The 6174-nt window shown below is 48.9% G+C and overlaps 1 non-coding gene across 1 annotated transcript; it reads left to right on the top strand.

Moving 5' to 3' along the window:
- Positions 1 to 3214: 3214 nt before the first annotated feature.
- On the top strand, positions 3215 to 3293 carry LOC124668884. Its single transcript, XR_006991952.1, has one exon. It is a non-coding gene; the product is annotated as a small nucleolar RNA snoR35 (small nucleolar RNA).
- Positions 3294 to 6174: the final 2881 nt, after the last annotated feature.

The following is a 6174-nucleotide window of genomic DNA, read 5'->3' as shown; positions in this document are numbered from 1 at the left end:
GTTCGAAAGCGCAATTTTGGTACCCAACGGTGCAAATTCGGTGCAGACAGAGCAACTTTGAAGCCTCTGGGAGAACTTTAGTGCCTAACAACACAACTTTGGTTTCCAAGCAAGTTTGATACCTCTTAGAGCAACTTTGGTGTCTAATGGAGCAACTTTTGGTGTGTGATAGAGCAATTTTGTGCTGGATAAGGCAATTTTGGTGCCCGATGGAGCAACTTTGGCGGACGACAAAACAACTTTGGTGTTGGACTACGCAACTTCAGTGTGGGACGGCGCACGACAAAGCAAGTTTTGTGGCCGACAAGGCAGTTTTGGTGCCTGATGAAGCAACTTTGGTACAAGACAAAGCAGTTTTGATGCCCAACTATGCGACTTTAGTGTATAATACAACAAGTTTTGTGCCTGATAAGTCAACTTTGGTGCTCGATGGAGCAACTTTGGGACACGACAAAGTAATTTTGGTGCCTGACTATGTAACTTTATTGCCGGAAGGCGCAACATTGGTGCACGACGAAGCAAGTTTTGTGCATGAATGATTTTGGTTCCGGACGACGCAATTCTTGTGTGTGACGAATTAACTTTTAGTGCCCAAGAGTGAAACTTTGGACGGACACAACTTTTGTGCTGGAAAAGGTAACTTTGGTGTTTGAGGACACACTCCATGCTCGACATCGCAACTTTAGTGCCTAGTAGAGCAAATTTTGTGTCCAACAAATCAAGTTTTGTGCATAGATGTTTTTTTTCCTCTTTTAAAAGTTGCTTATCAATGTTGTAGAGTTTTCCTACCGACGTTTTTAAATTTGATATGTTGCTTTTAGCTGAGGCAAAATTGCCTACCGCTGTTACGAGATTGCGGGCAGTTATTGCGAAGTTGCCTGACGCTCTTGTGCATCCATCTTTTTCGTCGCAAGATTTTTTTTTTTTTGACACTCTCGTCGCAAGGTAAAGTTACTTCGTCGGACATCAATTTTGCTTGTTAAATTTTCTAAACTATTTAGCTAAGGTTTTAGGGCGTGGCCTGTTATGCAAGCTCCAGCCCAAACCAGGCCCAAAAAACTCACATTACGATAGACTCGCGAGTTCTACTCCTCACGCTACCGTGCTCGCCAACAACAGACACAGGCATCCGCTCAGTTAGGGTTCGTACCCAGCCGCCACCTACCTCCGGGCCGCGTTCGCTCGATCTCCGGCGACCGGTGCCGCCGCCCTCCTCCAGCAGGCGGAACGAGATCCCGCCTCCGTGAAGACCTCACTCCCGGCGCCGATTCGTCGAACCCTGTGACCTCTGCCCCGACCCGAGCTCCCAACCGGCCGGCCACCCGCGAGCGTCGCCGAGGAACTGTTCGCCGTCGAACTCCCGAGCCGGCGAACCCCCAATACCTCCTGCGCCACCACCAGACGCGACCCACACCAGCTCAAGGTAAGGTCTGCTCCTTCCCATCCCGTATTGCTTTTATTTGTCAAGATTGGGGGTCCTCCTGCCCATACTGTAGGCATGTACGCTGTTCTATTGTTCTCGATTGGTACTCCTCTGTTGGTAGATACGTCTAGGCTTGTATGCCTATGTCAGATGATGATCTGCTGTCCACATATATACTACTGCCCTGTTCTGTCCAAATGCTTTTGTTAATTAGATGATGATCTATATGTGAACTGAAAATTCTGTTTAGATGGAGACTGGGAAAGCTGTGTGGGATGCTACGGCAGCAAGATTTTTTTGTGAGTGTGCAGCCAAACAAGTTGGGCTTGGGAATAGGCCAACCAAGTTCTTGAGTGCCACAGGATTTCAAGAGGTTTTTTGACCATGTCATTAGTGAAGGCAGTAATACTACTGAAGATAGTGGGATCAAAGCCATCATGGAGGAAGTTGCCAAGTGTGGGGCTTCCGAGATGAGTGATGAGTACTACATGGCTACAAATCTGGCCGGGCATAAAAGACCGAAACCGAAGCCCGAACCCGAAAAAACCGGGACCGAACCCGAAAAAACCGGGACCGAACCTGAAAAAACCGTAATTCGGTCTTTTGTTACAGCTCGGTCTTGGACATCAGCTGACCGAAATTTTGTTGTGCTGTTCGGTTTTGGCTAGATGGAAACCGATATGACCGGAAAGACCGAGCTTCTTCCCAGGCATCAATTTATTTCCCATCAATTTATTTCCCACGCGGAGCGCCACAAGCCCACAACCCCGTTCATTTTACTATTCCCCTCGAGTTCGTTTGTTTTCCCCTTGAACTAGCGACACAGGCGACGCGCCGCCGGCCCACCAACTACCCTCGCCGACCCTGCCTGTCTCTCCGACCACGGTCGCTAGCAGCTGCAAGACCCAGCTCCGCGACCGTCGCACCCCTTCCACACCACCTTGCTGCTACCGACCCGGCCGACCCCGCTGCATCTCCTACCACGGGCGCCGTCAGCCCAATGGCCGAGTAGATGCAGCGCCGCCGTCGCGCCCGTGCCCTTTCCGCATGACCTCGTCGCGTCGTCGGCTGTTGCCAACCACCCGTGCATGCTGCAGCGATGCAGAGTCGAGATCCCCAGTGATACAGACTGTTGAGAATGGATAGTGATGTGCTTTCTTGCAGCTATTTTCTAGGGTGCATCTGTATCTCAAGAAGCAAATTGCGGTAACCAATATATTGATGGCTAGTTCATTATGAGCTGAACGAGGATGTAGCTGGGCTGCTCGTTTGTACATGGCTAATTGTAAATTTTGTGCTGCCACCGTATGGTGTTGTTCTATCATTCTGTGGTCGTGCCAATATAATCGGAATGGCAAGTGAAATGCTGCCATTTTGTATATATAACTGTGCTGCCAAATTTCTCTATTTGGTCTATATGGTCATGACCGAAGACCGGACCGAAAAAACTGAAGACCAAATACAGAAAGATCGAAAAGACCGAAGGCAACATGGGTAGCATTTCTAGATGACCGAAATTGACAAAGATCGAAGAGACCGGACCGAGCAAACCGAACAGACCTAACGCCCTGGGAAGCTGTCTCCATGAAATGCTCCCTCCAGTTAGGATGATAGGCCACTCATTGCAGCATTCCTTTGAGCAAGCGACCCAGGCATATTTGGAAGATTGAAATTTCCATGAATGTTGTGCAGACCTGGAAAAGGTAGAAAATCATAAAAGATAACAGGTTTCGTCAATGGATGTTGCACTATGTCAATGCACTAACCGATCTAGGTGTATTTTAAGCTCACCAGAGTGATGGAAAACCTTGAACTGATCCAGATTGGGCAGAAAAGGATGCTGCAAATGGTCGTCCTGTTGAGTCTGGAAGATTTGACTGCCAAGGAAAAAAGTATAAGTTATCCAAGCAAAGAATAAGACATACTAACATGGCAATACTAAAAGGATAACCACATTGACTTAAATAGGAACTATGGAAAAAATAAACAGTAACCAGTCAAAGTTAAATCCCACCTACCTACTATAGCTCATTTAAGGGTGGCAAGGCAAAGAAAGAGAAGCCTAGTGTTATCTTGAGACAATCAATGCATACATCATTCAAACTATTCCTGACTACTGACTAGGAGATATTTATCAAGTAGTCAAAACTGAAATACCCATCCATTGTCCAACTGCAAACAATTACTAGGTAGGTACAACACCAAACTCAAAACAGAATAAACAGATAGAATAAGAAAATGCTGGTGAATGCATAGTAGTCCAGTTACAAGAAGCACGTACGTTCGGCAACCTTGACATTGTGATGACAACAAAACAACAAGTTAGCACTAGGGAGCGACTGAAGATTGTCTGCCAGTCTGAAACGGAAAGAGATATATATGTAAGGCTGGTGCCAATGCATAGCCTCACTCTCACCCGCCACGTCAGCTTTTTCCCTCACTCTCACCCCACTCTCACCCCACCTTGCCAATGCATGGGCTATAGTGAGAGCTCTCACTTCTCTCTCCTCCACATCAGCTTTTCCCTCTCCTCGACATTAGCATTTCTTTTTCAGATTACAATATTAAAAATAATGCAAGGAAATTATTTTATTGAACTAAAATGGTTACCGATTACATCATAAAAAAAATACATAAAAATTTGAAAAAATTACATAAAAATTTGAAAAAATTACATAATCTAGGCATTATGAGCCCACACATGCTCTATCAAATCTTGCTGGAGCTGTGTATACACCGGTGAGGCCCTCATATCGGTGTCCATCTGAATCCTGGCTGCTAGGCTTGGTGGTGCATGGTGGTGTATTGCAGGGCCGACATTGGACTCAAGGGTCTCATAGGTGTGCTCCAAATTTGTACCACGCTCATCGTCGATTATCATGTTGTGCAGAATGACACATGCACGCATGATCAACCCAAGAGTACGCCTCGAGTAGGAGCGTCCGGAGCCGCTAGAATGTTGAACCTAGCCTTCGAGCACTCCAAAGGCACACTCGACATCTTTGCGCCAAGCCGATTGAGCAGCAGTGAACATTCGGCTGCTTTTCACTTTGTGGAAGAGTAACACCTTTCATGAACACCGGCCGGGAGGGTAGATGCCGTCGGCAAGGTAGTAACCATAGTTGTACTCGTGTCCATTCACCGTGAAGTTCACTACGGGTGCTTCTCCCCTAAGCACATCCGTGAACAACGGCGACCGGTTGAGTACATTGAGGTCGTTGTTGGACCCGGCCACTCCAAAAAAGGCATGCCGGATCCGGCGATCATACGACGCAACGGCTTCTAAGATTATGGTAGGGTGTTTGATGTCTCCCCTTGTGAATTGACCGGCAAAAGCCACCGGGCAGTTCCTCCACCGCCAATGCATGCAATCGATGCTCCCTAACATGCCCGGAAAGCCACGCTCCTCGGCTTTCGCTAACAGTCGCCGAGTATCCTCGACATTTGGTCGACGGCAAAAGTTTTCCCCGTAACGAGGCAATGATGCCTTCACGGAATCTATCTAGACAATCTGATGAAGTTTGTCTAGCTAACTTAAGCCACTCATCTATTGTATCTGCAGAGGCTCCATAAGCTAAGAGACGCAAAGCCGCAGTACACTTTTGCAGGGGAGAAAAACCAGCACGGTTGAGAGCATCATTTCTTTGGGTGAAATACGGAGAGTATTCACCCAATCTATCCACAAAGCGCAGGAAAAGGGATCGCCTCATCCGATATCTTCGCCGAAAGAAGCTCGGAGGGTAGTTGCAGTCGTCGGCGAAGTAGTCCTCGAACAGCCGATCGTGGGCACCAAGACGATCACGTCTGATGAACTCTCGGCGGCGTCGCGGCCGTCTTGGCTCCTCCTCGTTCAGCATCTCCTCCTCGTACTCCGCCTGGAATGCAGCGATCAGATCACCCTCTATTCCGTCGCTCGAACTGCTGGACGAAGACATGGCGTTGAGAGGAGTGGAAATGGAGAGTGGAGGAGATCAAATGGGTGTGGAGTGAGTGAAACCATATGGAGGTATTTATAGAGGGGGGGCTGAAATTTTAGGGTTTTTTGAAGTACCAACGGCTACCCCAACGGCTAGCTGAGGTGGACGAATCCGATCGCGCCACCTCAGCCACTACCGCCCCTCTCTCGCCCCTCTCTCGCCCTCTCTCGCCCGCACTATCGCCCGCCCCACTCTCGCCCCGGCTCGCCACCGCGCCGCCCCGCCTCTCGCCTCGCTCCCGCCTCGCTGTCGCCCCCAACGCGGGCGGGAGCCGGGCGGTACCGCCTGGCGCCAGCCGCAGCGCCCTGCGCTCCCGTCCCGCCCCACTCCCGCCCCTCTCGCCCGGCGGCGGGCGGTAACGCCCGCGCTGCCGCCCGCGTTGGCACCAGCCTAAGCAGTTTGTAAAATTGCATAAAAAAATTACATGGTATATAAGATAGCCGTCTCAGCTCAGTCACATGTGCACAGTCACGTGCAGATTTCAGCAGTCCACACACAAGCCACGTGGATCTCCAAAACTCTGTTGTTAAGGCTTGAGTTTAGTATTGCAAGGCTTCAACATGCATAATTTCCAACAGAGCGGTTACTGAGCCGTAAACCAAAGTTAACACTTCAATAACTATCGTTAAATGCTAAGTTGAGCGGCAGTAGTTCAGTTGTTGAATCCGGATTGCGGCTGAACAACTAGTTTGCAGAAAGTAAACAAGTGGAAGCCTCTGTTTTAAACTCAAGCCTTACCAGCAAACTTTTAGTAGATCCCCATGCCATGTGTGG

This window comes from Lolium rigidum, chromosome 6, assembly GCF_022539505.1.
Source record: "Lolium rigidum isolate FL_2022 chromosome 6, APGP_CSIRO_Lrig_0.1, whole genome shotgun sequence".
In the NCBI taxonomy this organism is placed as follows: domain Eukaryota; kingdom Viridiplantae; phylum Streptophyta; class Magnoliopsida; order Poales; family Poaceae; genus Lolium; species Lolium rigidum.
This window is presented reverse-complemented; position numbering and strand designations above follow the sequence as displayed.